At 35.6% G+C, this 20,357-nt stretch overlaps 1 long non-coding RNA gene across 8 annotated transcripts in view; it reads left to right on the forward strand.

Moving 5' to 3' along the window:
* Positions 1–19,452, forward strand: part of LOC126877045 (uncharacterized) — a 64,216-nt gene extending 44,764 nt beyond the window's left edge. For 6 of the 8 annotated variants that reach the window (XR_007694696.1, XR_007694697.1, XR_007694698.1 and 3 more), the window contains exon 2: positions 18,779–19,452. This is a non-coding gene — a long non-coding RNA (uncharacterized LOC126877045). Of the gene's footprint in view, positions 1–6,150; positions 6,246–12,415; positions 12,511–18,778 lie in introns of those variants that run through there. The other 2 variants (XR_007694700.1, XR_007694701.1) reach the window with 2 other exon arrangements.
* The last annotated feature ends 905 nt before the right edge of the window (positions 19,453–20,357 follow it).

The following is a 20,357-nucleotide window of genomic DNA, read 5'->3' on the forward strand; positions in this document are numbered from 1 at the left end:
TTGTTGAGTCTAGATGGTCCAGAATGGCGAACTACCGCAAGTAGAGCAACTAATCGAAATAATAGACACGCACATATACGTAATATGTTTAACATGGATAGGAAATTGCTTTGAAATTTAACAATCATTGCAATAATTACGTAGGTTCGGAAGTCGTATTACTAGATACTTATTGTAATATCGTAAAGTAATTCGAATTAGAAATCAGTTGAAAATAGAGAAACCGTGTACGTCGTGTTTCTGTACTTCGTTTACATGCAAGAGTGCCTACGTGAATAAAGGCACGTAGTTGGTAGTTGTTACATAGGTATGAGGGAAACAATAGACAACGTTAGAAGAAGGACGGTTTCGCTACGCAAGGCGAGTCGAAAAGTGTGCGTGTTGCGAGAATCAGAGCTAATTGAGTCGTCGAAGAGTAGAGTCGTTAGAGGTATCGAGTCGTCGAAGAGTAGAGTCGTGAGAATTGATAGAGTTGTCAGAGAGAGAGAGAGTGTGTGTGTGTTAGATTCGTTGTGACGAGAGTGGTCAAATAACTGTAAAGTTATTTGATATAGATACGAGTATTGCATTTAGTTTCCGTTAAATAAATATCGTTTCCTGTCCAATTTATATTTGTATATTCAATTTAATATTAATAAATTGTAAGTAATCGGGAAAAGATTTCTATCCTTATTTTCCGATTTTACATTATTTTCACAGATTTCAATTCACTTATTCATTGATTGATATTAGGACAAATGAGGAACTTCGCATCTAGTTAGATTAACAAATAAAATGTATTGTTCCTGATAAATGTTATGCGGAATAGTATAGGAAATAAAAGACTGGTTTATATTACCGTTCAAGTGACTGATAGTAGGAAAGCAGTGATGGAACATGAGGCAACGTAATATAAAATTGAATCCCTGAGTATAGCATGCAGATAATATTTTGAGTGTTGACGGAGGACAAAATTATGCACATTCCTTTTTCGATTCCGAGGAAATACATCAGCGATGAGTCAGTTGTCAAAACACGATGGAAATTGCTCATTGTCAATTGAACAAGTTTGATATAATTACACAAGCTTAAGATTTAACTTGAAATTTTTTTGAAGAAATTTATTTTTATTATACCTGATGTCAAGCGCGGTAATAAGTATCATGCTTTTATAACTATTGTTTTAAATATTTTTGTGTTGAAATAATGTCGTTTGGGTGTCTGTTTTGTACTGGAGGAGTACCCGAAATAATTATACTCGTCGCGTACAGCTAAACAGCTACAGGCAGTTGTTTGTATTCCTGGAACGCGTTGGATTCGTGTTTGCATGGTACGTTGATTGGAATGACTTAGAGGTGGGTTACTGGGGGTGCGAGTAATTATGTTTCAGCCAGGATTGGATAGAGAACGCGTTTAATCGACGTTTAAAGATCCGCTTAAAATACACATGCTCTGGTAGTTTCTAATTGGATCGTTATATATGTCGTATACTTTCTGCTAAATCCGTTTTTGGGAGACATTAAGTTGAAAAAGGTCATATTTTTAAAGAGGGGGAGAGAGGTGGTATGCATTGGATAAAGGTAACAATTTTATATGAAGGATAATTATTGTAAACATTGAATATAATTGGGGAAAATTGAGAAACTGGTGCAAATTGTTGTATTATAAGCTGCAGGCTTGGTGCTGTGTCTATCTCTTATCACTTTAATACAATGGATGAGACATTTGTATGGCGTTTTTTGATAATGGAAAACGTGTTCGTGCTGTATGTTTTGCATTCAATAACAGGAAATGGTTCTGCAATTTCAGTGATTCAAAGTACTTGCAGTATAATGATAAGCATAATACGATATAAATTTGCATTTCATCCGGCTACGGAGTGAAATACTTGTTTGACAATGGAACAGATCATTGCTAAGAAAGGAAAAAACGAACAGATTGTGTATCTATAATCTATTCCAAATTAAGATCATCGTTTCACGTTTAATATTTTAGATCTGCCGAAGGTAATTCACATTTCATTGTGATGACCGTATACATTGAAGCTATATCTGACCTTGCTATTTTTTGTTATTTGCGAAAGTATGTAGGATGTATAATAGACAAATATAGGGAGGATACAAATAGTCTTAACTCTTCTGCAGAAGGAGAAAGAAAAATAAAGGGTGATAAGGAAATGGGCATACCATACAAATAATTTCAATATAAAGTCATTTTAAGCATGCTAATGAAAGCATGGTAAGCATGGTAGTGTTCAATTGTTAGAAATATGTAATACCCAAATATGAAATTTGTATTATTTAAGTGTTTCAAAATGTTGGGTATTCCTGGGTGGACACTTATAACTTTTGCTTTGGAAGTTGAAGAAAATTACATTTATGACGTGAATTTTGTAATAAGCCACCTGCTCTATGGGAAAGTCATATTGCGAAAGGCATCTAAACAAGTATGTATTGTTTAAATATTATTGCTTTTATTATACTCGCAAAAAAAGAAATAATGTGGTGTTAATACAATGAGTCATAAAATGTTCAAATGCGTTGCGTCAAAATATTTATGACAATTTTTATATTTATAAAAGCTTTGTCTTGTTTTAATTACATAAGTACATGATAGTTGTAACAAATTTTTGTTCCATCAGTTTTCCGGCAGGTAAAAATCAAAATATACTCATTGAAGTCAAATGTTTTTCAGATTGAAAATTGCAAATTTAATATAATTGTTTTACGGATTAAACAGTTTTCTCTTAGGTGGAATAATTACTTAAAACATATTACTTGTGCTTTTGATACGCTGAGAACCGAAGAAGATCTCGTTGATGTAAATTTAAGCTGCGAAGGAAAAAGGAATAAGAGCAGACAAACTGCTATTATCTGCATGTAGTACATATTTTAGAGATTTATTTAAGGTAAAGTGAAATTAAGAATTTAATAATTTGTTACTGTTAACATATATTTTGTAAATGATACTTATTCTATTTTACGAAAATCCATGTCAGCATCCTGTTATAATATATAATAATAATGTAAAATTCGATGATTAGGCTGCATTGGTTGATTTTATGTATCAGGGAGAAGTAAATGTAGTTCGAGAACAATTGGCTAGTTATTTAACAACCGCTGAACTGCTTGCTGTTCAGGGCCTTGCCGATGGTATAGGAAAAGATAATGATAGTTTAGTAGAGGTATGTTTTTCAAAATTGTTAAATATGATTAGATATTTTCTGCTTAAATTAAAGTAATACAATTGTATCACGTTAAACTGTGTTTCGGGATGACATTTTTATATGACGCAATTTTATTTGATACTAGTGCTTCAAAAAAATAATTAAAAGTCAACAGATCTTGTTTATATATTTGATTTGAATGTAATTTAATATATTATTTTTACAAGATTTATGTTCGATATACATATACATTTATTTAGTTACTATTCTCTGCTTATTTCATACGAATTTCATAGTCTACAGCCTACTTTATCTATTATGTGTGTAACCTAAAATCATTGGAATAATTATTCTTGCATCAACATTAATGTACGTGCCAAATAATACGTGCAGTACACCTTCATACGCTATTGATTATTTCCTGTAAATGAAGAATTTTAATATAATGTACAAAATATATAAAATTTAGCATTAAAATTGTCGCACATATATTTAAAAATTAATTGGATTAAAGAATTTTTCAAAATTTCTGAGAATGTAAGGCCAACGTAAGATTTTACACGGAACTAGTTTCCATTTTCGCGCGTAAGACTACGTCATAAAGACAGAGGAGGGGGTATAGACAGCGGACTTCAGACGCGCAGCGTAGACTTCCCTTAGTCATCTTACGACTGTGCTGTGAGGAGGGTGTTTTGCTCGGTGGTTTCAAATCCTTTGTGTGCAGTTGTGTGAATCTCTTCTGTATTGTTCTACAACAAACAGGAGCCGGATACAGGTTGGTATACTTTTTACTTACTCAATAATTAGGTGAAATAATTGAGAAAGCATGGCGAGGACAAAGAAGGGACTTTCGAAAACTAACGCCGACAAGCCAGAAACTGAACGGTTACTAACTTGGATTGACGAAGTTCGCCGCAAAAGATCAAAGTGTCGCCGAAAGCGCAGACGCGATTTACGGATTGAAGCAATGCTGACGTGCGCTCTTTCCAAAGCTAAAAATGATTTACGCATCCGGCGATTATCAGCAGCTTCAAAATGGCAGAAATTTAAAAAACAATGCTTGAAGAAGAAGGTAAATTATACAAATTATGAGCTCTACAATGGTGAGGACACGGAAAATCCGGGATCGTCTCAACAGAATCCCCGGGAGGAGCCATCGTGTCCTGAATTGGGCAGTTCAGACGATGTCGTGTCTAAGTTGGCAGAAATAAAAATAACGTTGCAACGCTGAAGTAGCGGGAAAAATGCAAGCGATCAGGTTTGGAAGACCTAACTGTGACAAGAGGATTTCTCGCAACGTTTTATCTACCAAATGCGTAGAAATTTCAACAACTATATGGAATCTCGAGCGATTACGGAGCACCGCGTATTACGTCGGTGCTGCAAGAATAGAAATTGCATTACTATCTTGATGTATATATGGATATTTTCTGTTTGCAGTCTCACCGTTCGAGATGGCATTGGGACAAGCGGAGGGAGTTGGTGTTCGCAACGATGCTGAAGCGTACTGCACGCTCGGGGACCCCATGTTCTCCAGTCTCTGCGCCTTTCGTTGGCTTAGTTTATATATTATATTGTATGCATTGGTTTGGTAATATACGTAATAATGAGCGTTCGAAGTATGTTCGAAGAGTGTTTGATCCGATATTTTTTAATTTCAGAAATATATACTTTGCATGTCTTATATTTTAAAGAAAATTTGTATAGTACATTTTAGCTTGTAGATTTAGTAGTATCGTTTCTAATATTCGCTCCACTATTCTGTACGTCAAGATTTTGTATATTTGCTTAATGTTGATTAACAGTTTTGTAGACTTTAAGAAATGAAATGAAATTAATAAAATTTGGAAAATGTTTACAATTTTTCTGCAATCTTCTAGTTCATATTAATGGCAAAAGTGCTTTTCTGCCCCGCATACTACACATAACAAAATTCTGTCGCAGGCAAGAGACCCGTACATGTACCCAGGCTGTTGGCCGTCATCGGCAACATTATTTGGCCTGTCTGTGTATGAGATAAGGAGCGACGAGAGAGGATTGGTACGGCATAAGGAAGGGGGGAAATGTGTTTCTTTTTAGAAAATCGTGCATGAAGTTTTCTGGCTGACGAATGGGTTGCACCATGATCAAGTTGTACATAAACGTCTCATCTCTCCACACTTCCGTATCTTGAACATCCAAGCATCAACTAATTCGAAAATCGTCTGACGCGCGATACTCATAGGCTTATTGTGACGAACTACAGCTAATTGTAGCAAATCTTATTTGGTGGGCTCTAATACCTTTCGTACGTTATCTGGGCAAATGTGTTTTCTCATGTCCGGGAAAGTTTTTTCATAGCTTGTACCACCAGGTTGTATGGGAGTTGTCGAAGCACACAAGACAAGCCTCCGGTGAATATCAATAAGGAGAGACAGCGCTAGGGGTAATGGCCCCCCCTAACGCCAATTCAATAGTCAGGAAATATTAGGACTGGCTAGAACTAGAGAACGCGTGAAGGGGGTGCAACTGAAGTTAATTCATAAGAGAATCCTGGAGCACCTCTGTCATACGCGTCGGGTGGTCATCGTGGAGTTTTAGTCGGTAAGAGTCCGACACTACTCTGCTGTTACGCAATTACTGCAACAGCGGAGTGTCCATGAGGATTTCTCCACGTAAAAAAAAAAAAAAAAAAAAAAAAGGTTGTATGTTAGTTACTCTGGCTTATCAATATGCCCTGTTCAATGTTGGCCAAGCTGAATAATGTCACAGGCCTCTATCTTCCTTAATAAGAGCTGTAGGGGATCGAATAATGAGACTACCAATATGTGTACTCGTTAGTGTATTTAAAACAGATCTTGTCGCGAAACGATATCTATACAGACGTTTAGTCACAGTTTATACTGAATCGTTTGCGATCACGTTCGTTTAGTCATAATCGTCAGAAGAAGGTCAAAAGATACAAATTCGTCTTGTTTTACGGTTACACGTAGCGGCACCATTGTTTTCCCCGGAGTTTATAATTCCTTACAATTCCTCTCGATATTCCGAAGCAAAACAACAACATGGTTTGAAGCAAATTCTAACTCTTATGCCGCTACAGAGCTTTTTGAGGTATGGAGTAAATTGAATGCATCTTTGTTGAGTCTAGATGGTCCAGAATGGCGAACTACCGCAAGTAGAGCAACTAATCGAAATAATAGACACGCACATATACGTAATATGTTTAACATGGATAGGAAATTGCTTTGAAATTTAACAATCATTGCAATAATTACGTAGGTTCGGAAGTCGTATTACTAGATACTTATTGTAATATCGTAAAGTAATTCGAATTAGAAATCAGTTGAAAATAGAGAAACCGTGTACGTCGTGTTTCTGTACTTCGTTTACATGCAAGAGTGCCTACGTGAATAAAGGCACGTAGTTGGTAGTTCTTACATAGGTATGAGGGAAACAATAGACAACGTTAGAAGAAGGACGGTTTCGCTACGCAAGGCGAGTCGAAAAGTGTGCGTGTTGCGAGAATCAGAGCTAATTGAGTCGTCGAAGAGTAGAGTCGTTAGAGGTATCGAGTCGTCGAAGAGTAGAGTCGTGAGAATTGATAGAGTTGTTAGAGAGAGAGAGAGAGTGTGTGTGTGTGTTAGATTCGTTGTGACGAGAGTGGTCAAATAACTGTAAAGTTATTTGATATAGGTACGAGTATTGCATTTAGTTTCCGTTAAATAAATATCGTTTCCTGTCCAATTTATATTTGTATATTCAATTTAATATTAATAAATTGTAAGTAATCGGGAAAAGATTTCTATCCTTATTTTCCGATTTTACATTATTTTCACAGATTTCAATTCACTTATTCATTGATTGATATTAGGACAAATGAGGAACTTCGCATCTAGTTAGATTAACAAATAAAATGTATTGTTCCTGATAAATGGTATGCGGAATAGTATAGGAAATAAAAGACTGGTTTATATTACCGTTCAAGTGACTGATAGTAGGAAAGCAGTGATGGAACATGAGGCAACGTAATATAAAATTGAATCCCTGAGTATAGCATGCAGATAATATTTTGAGTGTTGACGGAGGACAAAATTATGCACATTCCTTTTTCGATTCCGAGGAAATACATCAGCGATGAGTCAGTTGTCAAAACACGGTGGAAATTGCTCATTGTCAATTGAACAAGTTTGATATAATTACACAAGCTTAAGATTTAACTTGAAATTTTTTTGAAGAAATTTATTTTTATTATACCTGATGTCAAGCGCGGTATTAAGTATCATGCTTTTATAACTATTGTTTTAAATATTTTTGTGTTGAAATAATGTCGTTTGGGTGTCTGTTTTGTACTGGAGGAGTACCCGAAATAATTATACTCGTCGCGTACAGCTAAACAGCTACAGGCAGTTGTTTGTATTCCTGTAACGCGTTGGATTCGTGTTTGCATGGTACGTTGATTGGAATGACTTAGAGGTGGGTTACTGGGGGTGCGAGTAATTATGTTTCAGCCAGGATTGGATAGAGAACGCGTTTAATCGACGTTTAAAGATCCGCTTAAAATACACATGCTCTGGTAGTTTCTAATTGGATCGTTATATATGTCGTATACTTTCTGCTAAATCCGTTTTTGGGAGACATTAAGTTGAAAAAGGTCATATTTTTAAAGAGGGGGAGAGAGGTGGTATGCACTGGATAAAGGTAACAATTTTATATGAAGGATAATTATTGTAAACATTGAATATAATTGGGGAAAATTGAGAAACTGGTGCAAATTGTTGTATTATAAGCTGCAGGCTTGGTGCTGTGTCTATCTCTTATCACTTTAATACAATGGATGAGACATTTGTATGGCGTTTTTTGATAATGGAAAACGTGTTCGTGCTGTATGTTTTGCATTCAATAACAGGAAATGGTTCTGCAATTTCAGTGATTCAAAGTACTTGCAGTATAATGATAAGCATAATACGATATAAATTTGCATTTCATCCGGCTACGGAGTGAAATACTTGTTTGACAATGGAACAGATCATTGCTAAGAAAGGAAAAAACGAACAGATTGTGTATCTATAATCTATTCCAAATTAAGATCATCGTTTCACGTTTAATATTTTAGATCTGCCGAAGGTAATTCACATTTCATTGTGATGACCGTATACATTGAAGCTATATCTGACCTTGCTATTTTTTGTTATTTGCGAAAGTATGTAGGATGTATAATAGACAAATATAGGGAGGATACAAATAGTCTTAACTCTTCTGCAGAAGGAGAAAGAAAAATAAAGGGTGATAAGGAAATGGGCATACCATACAAATAATTTCAATATAAAGTCATTTTAAGCATGCTAATGAAAGCATGGTAAGCATGGTAGTGTTCAATTGTTAGAAATATGTAATACCCAAATATGAAATTTGTATTATTTAAGTGTTTCAAAATGTTGGGTATTCCTGGGTGGACACTTATAACTTTTGCTTTGGAAGTTGAAGAAAATTACATTTATGACGTGAATTTTGTAATAAGCCACCTGCTCTATGGGAAAGTCATATTGCGAAAGGCATCTAAACAAGTATGTATTGTTTAAATATTATTGCTTTTATTATACTCGCAAAAAAAGAAATAATGTGGTGTTAATACAATGAGTCATAAAATGTTCAAATGCGTTGCGTCAAAATATTTATGACAATTTTTATATTTATAAAAGCTTTGTCTTGTTTTAATTACATAAGTACATGATAGTTGTAACAAATTTTTGTTCCATCAGTTTTCCGGCAGGTAAAAATCAAAATATACTCATTGAAGTCAAATGTTTTTCAGATTGAAAATTGCAAATTTAATATAATTGTTTTACGGATTAAACAGTTTTCTCTTAGGTGGAATAATTACTTAAAACATATTACTTGTGCTTTTGATACGCTGAGAACCGAAGAAGATCTCGTTGATGTAAATTTAAGCTGCGAAGGAAAAAGGAATAAGAGCAGACAAACTGCTATTATCTGCATGTAGTACATATTTTAGAGATTTATTTAAGGTAAAGTGAAATTAAGAATTTAATAATTTGTTACTGTTAACATATATTTTGTAAATGATACTTATTCTATTTTACGAAAATCCATGTCAGCATCCTGTTATAATATATAATAATAATGTAAAATTCGATGATTAGGCTGCATTGGTTGATTTTATGTATCAGGGAGAAGTAAATGTAGTTCGAGAACAATTGGCTAGTTATTTAACAACCGCTGAACTGCTTGCTGTTCAGGGCCTTGCCGATGGTATAGGAAAAGATAATGATAGTTTAGTAGAGGTATGTTTTTCAAAATTGTTAAATATGATTAGATATTTTCTGCTTAAATTAAAGTAATACAATTGTATCACGTTAAACTGTGTTTCGGGATGACATTTTTATATGACGCAATTTTATTTGATACTAGTGCTTCAAAAAAATAATTAAAAGTCAACAGATCTTGTTTATATATTTGATTTGAATGTAATTTAATATATTATTTTTACAAGATTTATGTTCGATATACATATACATTTATTTAGTTACTATTCTCTGCTTATTTCATACGAATTTCATAGTCTACAGCCTACTTTATCTATTATGTGTGTAACCTAAAATCATTGGAATAATTATTCTTGCATCAACATTAATGTACGTGCCAAATAATACGTGCAGTACACCTTCATACGCTATTGATTATTTCCTGTAAATGAAGAATTTTAATATAATGTACAAAATATATAAAATTTAGCATTAAAATTGTCGCACATATATTTAAAAATTAATTGGATTAAAGAATTTTTCAAAATTTCTGAGAATGTAAGGCCAACGTAAGATTTTACACGGAACTAGTTTCCATTTTCGCGCGTAAGACTACGTCATAAAGACAGAGGAGGGGGTATAGACAGCGGACTTCAGACGCGCAGCGTAGACTTCCCTTAGTCATCTTACGACTGTGCTGTGAGGAGGGTGTTTTGCTCGGTGGTTTCAAATCCTTTGTGTGCAGTTGTGTGAATCTCTTCTGTATTGTTCTACAACAAACAGGAGCCGGATACAGGTTGGTATACTTTTTACTTACTCAATAATTAGGTGAAATAATTGAGAAAGCATGGCGAGGACAAAGAAGGGACTTTCGAAAACTAACGCCGACAAGCCAGAAACTGAACGGTTACTAACTTGGATTGACGAAGTTCGCCGCAAAAGATCAAAGTGTCGCCGAAAGCGCAGACGCGATTTACGGATTGAAGCAATGCTGACGTGCGCTCTTTCCAAAGCTAAAAATGATTTACGCATCCGGCGATTATCAGCAGCTTCAAAATGGCAGAAATTTAAAAAACAATGCTTGAAGAAGAAGGTAAATTATACAAATTATGAGCTCTACAATGGTGAGGACACGGAAAATCCGGGATCGTCTCAACAGAATCCCCGGGAGGAGCCATCGTGTCCTGAATTGGGCAGTTCAGACGATGTCGTGTCTAAGTTGGCAGAAATAAAAGTAACGTTGCAACGCTGAAGTAGCGGGAAAAATGCAAGCGATCAGGTTTGGAAGACCTAACTGTGACAAGAGGATTTCTCGCAACGTTTTATCTACCAAATGCGTAGAAATTTCAACAACTATATGGAATCTCGAGCGATTACGGAGCACCGCGTATTACGTCGGTGCTGCAAGAATAGAAATTGCATTACTATCTTGATGTATATATGGATATTTTCTGGTTGCAGTCTCACCGTTCGAGATGGCATTGGGACAAGCGGAGGGAGTTGGTGTTCGCAACGATGCTGAAGCGTACTGCACGCTCGGGGACCCCATGTTCTCCAGTCTCTGCGCCTTTCGTTGGCTTAGTTTATATATTATATTGTATGCACTGGTTTGGTAATATACGTAATAATGAGCGTTCGAAGTATGTTCGAAGAGTGTTTGATCCGATATTTTTTAATTTCAGAAATATATACTTTGCATGTCTTATATTTTAAAGAAAATTTGTATAGTACATTTTAGCTTGTAGATTTAGTAGTATCGTTTCTAATATTCGCTCCATTATTCTGTACGTCAAGATTTTGTATATTTGCTTAATGTTGATTAACAGTTTTGTAGACTTTAAGAAATGAAATGAAATTAATAAAATTTGGAAAATGTTTACAATTTTTCTGCAATCTTCTAGTTCATATTAATGGCAAAAGTGCTTTTCTGCCCCGCATACTACACATAACAAAATTCTGTCGCAGGCAAGAGACCCGTACATGTACCCAGGCTGTTGGCCGTCATCGGCAACATTATTTGGCCTGTCTGTGTATGAGATAAGGAGCGACGAGAGAGGATTGGTACGGCATAAGGAAGGGGGGAAATGTGTTTCTTTTTAGAAAATCGTGCATGAAGTTTTCTGGCTGACGAATGGGTTGCACCATGATCAAGTTGTACATAAACGTCTCATCTCTCCACACTTCCGTATCTTGAACATCCAAGCATCAACTAATTCGAAAATCGTCTGACGCGCGATACTCATAGGCTTATTGTGACGAACTACAGCTAATTGTAGCAAATCTTATTTGGTGGGCTCTAATACCTTTCGTACGTTATCTGGGCAAATGTGTTTTCTCATGTCCGGGAAAGTTTTTTCATAGCTTGTACCACCAGGTTGTATGGGAGTTGTCGAAGCACACAAGACAAGCCTCCGGTGAATATCAATAAGGAGAGACAGCGCTAGGGGTAATGGCCCCCCCTAACGCCAATTCAATAGTCAGGAAATATTAGGACTGGCTAGAACTAGAGAACGCGTGAAGGGGGTGCAACTGAAGTTAATTCATAAGAGAATCCTGGAGCACCTCTGTCATACGCGTCGGGTGGTCATCGTGGAGTTTTAGTCGGTAAGAGTCCGACACTACTCTGCTGTTACGCAATTACTGCAACAGCGGAGTGTCCATGAGGATTTCTCCACGTAAAAAAAAAAAAAAAAAAAAAAAGGTTGTATGTTAGTTACTCTGGCTTATCAATATGCCCTGTTCAATGTTGGCCAAGCTGAATAATGTCACAGGCCTCTATCTTCCTTAATAAGAGCTGTAGGGGATCGAATAATGAGACTACCAATATGTGTACTCGTTAGTGTATTTAAAACAGATCTTGTCGCGAAACGATATCTATACAGACGTTTAGTCACAGTTTATACTGAATCGTTTGCGATCACGTTCGTTTAGTCATAATCGTCAGAAGAAGGTCAAAAGATACAAATTCGTCTTGTTTTACGGTTACACGTAGCGGCACCATTGTTTTCCCCGGAGTTTATAATTCCTTACAATTCCTCTCGATATTCCGAAGCAAAACAACAACATGGTTTGAAGCAAATTCTAACTCTTATGCCGCTACAGAGCTTTTTGAGGTATGGAGTAAATTGAATGCATCTTTGTTGAGTCTAGATGGTCCAGAATGGCGAACTACCGCAAGTAGAGCAACTAATCGAAATAATAGACACGCACATATACGTAATATGTTTAACATGGATAGGAAATTGCTTTGAAATTTAACAATCATTGCAATAATTACGTAGGTTCGGAAGTCGTATTACTAGATACTTATTGTAATATCGTAAAGTAATTCGAATTAGAAATCAGTTGAAAATAGAGAAACCGTGTACGTCGTGTTTCTGTACTTCGTTTACATGCAAGAGTGCCTACGTGAATAAAGGCACGTAGTTGGTAGTTCTTACATAGGTATGAGGGAAACAATAGACAACGTTAGAAGAAGGACGGTTTCGCTACGCAAGGCGAGTCGAAAAGTGTGCGTGTTGCGAGAATCAGAGCTAATTGAGTCGTCGAAGAGTAGAGTCGTTAGAGGTATCGAGTCGTCGAAGAGTAGAGTCGTGAGAATTGATAGAGTTGTTAGAGAGAGAGAGAGAGTGTGTGTGTGTGTTAGATTCGTTGTGACGAGAGTGGTCAAATAACTGTAAAGTTATTTGATATAGGTACGAGTATTGCATTTAGTTTCCGTTAAATAAATATCGTTTCCTGTCCAATTTATATTTGTATATTCAATTTAATATTAATAAATTGTAAGTAATCGGGAAAAGATTTCTATCCTTATTTTCCGATTTTACATTATTTTCACAGATTTCAATTCACTTATTCATTGATTGATATTAGGACAAATGAGGAACTTCGCATCTAGTTAGATTAACAAATAAAATGTATTGTTCCTGATAAATGGTATGCGGAATAGTATAGGAAATAAAAGACTGGTTTATATTACCGTTCAAGTGACTGATAGTAGGAAAGCAGTGATGGAACATGAGGCAACGTAATATAAAATTGAATCCCTGAGTATAGCATGCAGATAATATTTTGAGTGTTGACGGAGGACAAAATTATGCACATTCCTTTTTCGATTCCGAGGAAATACATCAGCGATGAGTCAGTTGTCAAAACACGGTGGAAATTGCTCATTGTCAATTGAACAAGTTTGATATAATTACACAAGCTTAAGATTTAACTTGAAATTTTTTTGAAGAAATTTATTTTTATTATACCTGATGTCAAGCGCGGTATTAAGTATCATGCTTTTATAACTATTGTTTTAAATATTTTTGTGTTGAAATAATGTCGTTTGGGTGTCTGTTTTGTACTGGAGGAGTACCCGAAATAATTATACTCGTCGCGTACAGCTAAACAGCTACAGGCAGTTGTTTGTATTCCTGTAACGCGTTGGATTCGTGTTTGCATGGTACGTTGATTGGAATGACTTAGAGGTGGGTTACTGGGGGTGCGAGTAATTATGTTTCAGCCAGGATTGGATAGAGAACGCGTTTAATCGACGTTTAAAGATCCGCTTAAAATACACATGCTCTGGTAGTTTCTAATTGGATCGTTATATATGTCGTATACTTTCTGCTAAATCCGTTTTTGGGAGACATTAAGTTGAAAAAGGTCATATTTTTAAAGAGGGGGAGAGAGGTGGTATGCACTGGATAAAGGTAACAATTTTATATGAAGGATAATTATTGTAAACATTGAATATAATTGGGGAAAATTGAGAAACTGGTGCAAATTGTTGTATTATAAGCTGCAGGCTTGGTGCTGTGTCTATCTCTTATCACTTTAATACAATGGATGAGACATTTGTATGGCGTTTTTTGATAATGGAAAACGTGTTCGTGCTGTATGTTTTGCATTCAATAACAGGAAATGGTTCTGCAATTTCAGTGATTCAAAGTACTTGCAGTATAATGATAAGCATAATACGATATAAATTTGCATTTCATCCGGCTACGGAGTGAAATACTTGTTTGACAATGGAACAGATCATTGCTAAGAAAGGAAAAAACGAACAGATTGTGTATCTATAATCTATTCCAAATTAAGATCATCGTTTCACGTTTAATATTTTAGATCTGCCGAAGGTAATTCACATTTCATTGTGATGACCGTATACATTGAAGCTATATCTGACCTTGCTATTTTTTGTTATTTGCGAAAGTATGTAGGATGTATAATAGACAAATATAGGGAGGATACAAATAGTCTTAACTCTTCTGCAGAAGGAGAAAGAAAAATAAAGGGTGATAAGGAAATGGGCATACCATACAAATAATTTCAATATAAAGTCATTTTAAGCATGCTAATGAAAGCATGGTAAGCATGGTAGTGTTCAATTGTTAGAAATATGTAATACCCAAATATGAAATTTGTATTATTTAAGTGTTTCAAAATGTTGGGTATTCCTGGGTGGACACTTATAACTTTTGCTTTGGAAGTTGAAGAAAATTACATTTATGACGTGAATTTTGTAATAAGCCACCTGCTCTATGGGAAAGTCATATTGCGAAAGGCATCTAAACAAGTATGTATTGTTTAAATATTATTGCTTTTATTATACTCGCAAAAAAAGAAATAATGTGGTGTTAATACAATGAGTCATAAAATGTTCAAATGCGTTGCGTCAAAATATTTATGACAATTTTTATATTTATAAAAGCTTTGTCTTGTTTTAATTACATAAGTACATGATAGTTGTAACAAATTTTTGTTCCATCAGTTTTCCGGCAGGTAAAAATCAAAATATACTCATTGAAGTCAAATGTTTTTCAGATTGAAAATTGCAAATTTAATATAATTGTTTTACGGATTAAACAGTTTTCTCTTAGGTGGAATAATTACTTAAAACATATTACTTGTGCTTTTGATACGCTGAGAACCGAAGAAGATCTCGTTGATGTAAATTTAAGCTGCGAAGGAAAAAGGAATAAGAGCAGACAAACTGCTATTATCTGCATGTAGTACATATTTTAGAGATTTATTTAAGGTAAAGTGAAATTAAGAATTTAATAATTTGTTACTGTTAACATATATTTTGTAAATGATACTTATTCTATTTTACGAAAATCCATGTCAGCATCCTGTTATAATATATAATAATAATGTAAAATTCGATGATTAGGCTGCATTGGTTGATTTTATGTATCAGGGAGAAGTAAATGTAGTTCGAGAACAATTGGCTAGTTATTTAACAACCGCTGAACTGCTTGCTGTTCAGGGCCTTGCCGATGGTATAGGAAAAGATAATGATAGTTTAGTAGAGGTATGTTTTTCAAAATTGTTAAATATGATTAGATATTTTCTGCTTAAATTAAAGTAATACAATTGTATCACGTTAAACTGTGTTTCGGGATGACATTTTTATATGACGCAATTTTATTTGATACTAGTGCTTCAAAAAAATAATTAAAAGTCAACAGATCTTGTTTATATATTTGATTTGAATGTAATTTAATATATTATTTTTACAAGATTTATGTTCGATATACATATACATTTATTTAGTTACTATTCTCTGCTTATTTCATACGAATTTCATAGTCTACAGCCTACTTTATCTATTATGTGTGTAACCTAAAATCATTGGAATAATTATTCTTGCATCAACATTAATGTACGTGCCAAATAATACGTGCAGTACACCTTCATACGCTATTGATTATTTCCTGTAAATGAAGAATTTTAATATAATGTACAAAATATATAAAATTTAGCATTAAAATTGTCGCACATATATTTAAAAATTAATTGGATTAAAGAATTTTTCAAAATTTCTGAGAATGTAAGGCCAACGTAAGATTTTACACGGAACTAGTTTCCATTTTCGCGCGTAAGACTACGTCATAAAGACAGAGGAGGGGGTATAGACAGCGGACTTCAGACGCGCAGCGTAGACTTCCCTTAGTCATCTTACGACTGTGCTGTGAGGAGGGTGTTTTGCTCGGTGGTTTCAAATCCTTTGTGTGCAGTTGTGTGAATCTCTTCTGTATTGTTCTACAACAAACAGGAGCCGGATACAGGTTGGTATACTTTTTACTTACTCAATAATTAGGTGAAATAATTGAGAAAGCATGGCGAGGACAAAGAAGGGACTTTCGAAAACTAACGCCGACAAGCCAGAAACTGAACGGTTACTAACTTGGATTGACGAAGTTCGCCGCAAAAGATCAAAGTGTCGCCGAAAGCGCAGACGCGATTTACGGATTGAAGCAATGCTGACGTGCGCTCTTTCCAAAGCTAAAAATGATTTACGCATCCGGCGATTATCAGCAGCTTCAAAATGGCAGAAATTTAAAAAACAATGCTTGAAGAAGAAGGTAAATTATACAAATTATGAGCTCTACAATGGTGAGGACACGGAAAATCCGGGATCGTCTCAACAGAATCCCCGGGAGGAGCCATCGTGTCCTGAATTGGGCAGTTCAGACGATGTCGTGTCTAAGTTGGCAGAAATAAAAGTAACGTTGCAACGCTGAAGTAGCGGGAAAAATGCAAGCGATCAGGTTTGGAAGACCTAACTGTGACAAGAGGATTTCTCGCAACGTTTTATCTACCAAATGCGTAGAAATTTCAACAACTATATGGAATCTCGAGCGATTACGGAGCACCGCGTATTACGTCGGTGCTGCAAGAATAGAAATTGCATTACTATCTTGATGTATATATGGATATTTTCTGGTTGCAGTCTCACCGTTCGAGATGGCATTGGGACAAGCGGAGGGAGTTGGTGTTCGCAACGATGCTGAAGCGTACTGCACGCTCGGGGACCCCATGTTCTCCAGTCTCTGCGCCTTTCGTTGGCTTAGTTTATATATTATATTGTATGCATTGGTTTGGTAATATACGTAATAATGAGCGTTCGAAGTATGTTCGAAGAGTGTTTGATCCGATATTTTTTAATTTCAGAAATATATACTTTGCATGTCTTATATTTTAAAGAAAATTTGTATAGTACATTTTAGCTTGTAGATTTAGTAGTATCGTTTCTAATATTCGCTCCATTATTCTGTACGTCAAGATTTTGTATATTTGCTTAATGTTGATTAACAGTTTTGTAGACTTTAAGAAATGAAATGAAATTAATAAAATTTGGAAAATGTTTACAATTTTTCTGCAATCTTCTAGTTCATATTAATGGCAAAAGTGCTTTTCTGCCCCGCATACTACACATAACAAAATTCTGTCGCAGGCAAGAGACCCGTACATGTACCCAGGCTGTTGGCCGTCATCGGCAACATTATTTGGCCTGTCTGTGTATGAGATAAGGAGCGACGAGAGAGGATTGGTACGGCATAAGGAAGGGGGGAAATGTGTTTCTTTTTAGAAAATCGTGCATGAAGTTTTCTGGCTGACGAATGGGTTGCACCATGATCAAGTTGTACATAAACGTCTCATCACTCCACACTTCCGTATCTTGAACATCCAAGCATCAACTAATTCGAAAATCGTCTGACGCGCGATACTCATAGGCTTATTGTGACGAACTACAGCTAATTGTAGCAAATCTTATTTGGTGGGCTCTAATACCTTTCGTACGTTATCTGGGCAAATGTGTTTTCTCATGTCCGGGAAAGTTTTTTCATAGCTTGTACCACCAGGTTGTATGGGAGTTGTCGAAGCACACAAGACAAGCCTCCGGTGAATATCAATAAGGAGAGACAGCGCTAGGGGTAATGGCCCCCCCTAACGCCAATTCAATAGTCAGGAAATATTAGGACTGGCTAGAACTAGAGAACGCGTGAAGGGGGTGCAACTGAAGTTAATTCATAAGAGAATCCTGGAGCACCTCTGTCATACGCGTCGGGTGGTCATCGTGGAGTTTTAGTCGGTAAGAGTCCGACACTACTCTGCTGTTACGCAATTACTGCAACAGCGGAGTGTCCATGAGGATTTCTCCACGTAAAAAAAAAAAAAAAAAAAAAAAAAGGTTGTATGTTAGTTACTCTGGCTTATCAATATGCCCTGTTCAATGTTGGCCAAGCTGAATAATGTCACAGGCCTCTATCTTCCTTAATAAGAGCTGTAGGGGATCGAATAATGAGACTACCAATATGTGTACTCGTTAGTGTATTTAAAACAGATCTTGTCGCGAAACGATATCTATACAGACGTTTAGTCACAGTTTATACTGAATCGTTTGCGATCACGTTCGTTTAGTCATAATCGTCAGAAGAAGGTCAAAAGATACAAATTCGTCTTGTTTTACGGTTACACGTAGCGGCACCATTGTTTTCCCCGGAGTTTATAATTCCTTACAATTCCTCTCGATATTCCGAAGCAAAACAACAACAGGGTTTGAAGCAAATTCTAACTCTTATGCCGCTACAGAGCTTTTTGAGGTATGGAGTAAATTGAATGCATCTTTGTTGAGCCTAGATGGTCCAGAATGGCGAACTACCGCAAGTAGAGCAACTAATCGAAATAATAGACACGCACATATACGTAATATGTTTAACATGGATAGGAAATTGCTTTGAAATTTAACAATCATTGCAATAATTACGTAGGTTCGGAAGTCGTATTACTAGATACTTATTGTAATATCGTAAAGTAATTCGAATTAGAAATCAGTTGAAAATAGAGAAACCGTGTACGTCGTGTTTCTGTACTTCGTTTACATGCAAGAGTGCCTACGTGAATAAAGGCACGTAGTTGGTAGTTCTTACATAGGTATGAGGGAAACAATAGACAACGTTAGAAGAAGGACGGTTTCGCTACGCAAGGCGAGTCGAAAAGTGTGCGTGTTGCGAGAATCAGAGCTAATTGAGTCGTCGAAGAGTAGAGTCGTTAGAGGTATCGAGTCGTCGAAGAGTAGAGTCGTGAGAATTGATAGAGTTGTTAGAGAGAGAGAGAGTGTGTGTGTGTTAGATTCGTTGTGACGAGAGTGGTCAAATAACTGTAAAGTTATTTGATATAGATACGAGTATTGCATTTAGTTTCCGTTAAATAAATATCGTTTCCTGTCCAATTTATATTTGTATATTCAATTTAATATTAATAAATTGTAAGTAATCGGGAAAAGATTTCTATCCTTATTTTCCGATTTTACATTATTTTCACAGATTTCAATTCACTTATTCATTGATTGATATTAGGACAAATGAGGAACTTCGCATCTAGTTAGATTAACAAATAAAATGTATTGTTCCTGATAAATGGTATGCGGAATAGTATAGGAAATAAAAGACTGGTTTATATTACCGTTCAAGTGACTGATAGTAGGAAAGCAGTGATGGAACATGAGGCAACGTAATATAAAATTGAATCCCTGAGTATAGCATGCAGATAATATTTTGAGTGTTGACGGAGGACAAAATTATGCACATTCCTTTTTCGATTCCGAGGAAATACATCAGCGATGAGTCAGTTGTCAAAACACGATGGAAATTGCTCATTGTCAATTGAACAAGTTTGATATAATTACACAAGCTTAAGATTTAACTTGAAATTTTTTTGAAGAAATTTATTTTTATTATACCTGATGTCAAGCGCGGTATTAAGTATCATGCTTTTATAACTATTGTTTTAAATATTTTTGTGTTGAAATAATGTCGTTTGGGTGTCTGTTTTGTACTGGAGGAGTACCCGAAATAATTATACTCGTCGCGTACAGCTAAACAGCTACAGGCAGTTGTTTGTATTCCTGGAACGCGTTGGATTCGTGTTTGCATGGTACGTTGATTGGAATGACTTAGAGGTGGGTTACTGGGGGTGCGAGTAATTATGTTTCAGCCAGGATTGGATAGAGAACGCGTTTAATCGACGTTTAAAGATCCGCTTAAAATACACATGCTCTGGTAGTTTCTAATTGGATCGTTATATATGTCGTATACTTTCTGCTAAATCCGTTTTTGGGAGACATTAAGTTGAAAAAGGTCATATTTTTAAAGAGGGGGAGAGAGGTGGTATGCACTGGATAAAGGTAA

Source organism: Bombus huntii, unplaced genomic scaffold, assembly GCF_024542735.1.
Source record: "Bombus huntii isolate Logan2020A unplaced genomic scaffold, iyBomHunt1.1 ctg00000113.1, whole genome shotgun sequence".
Taxonomy (NCBI): Eukaryota; Metazoa; Arthropoda; class Insecta; order Hymenoptera; family Apidae; genus Bombus; species Bombus huntii.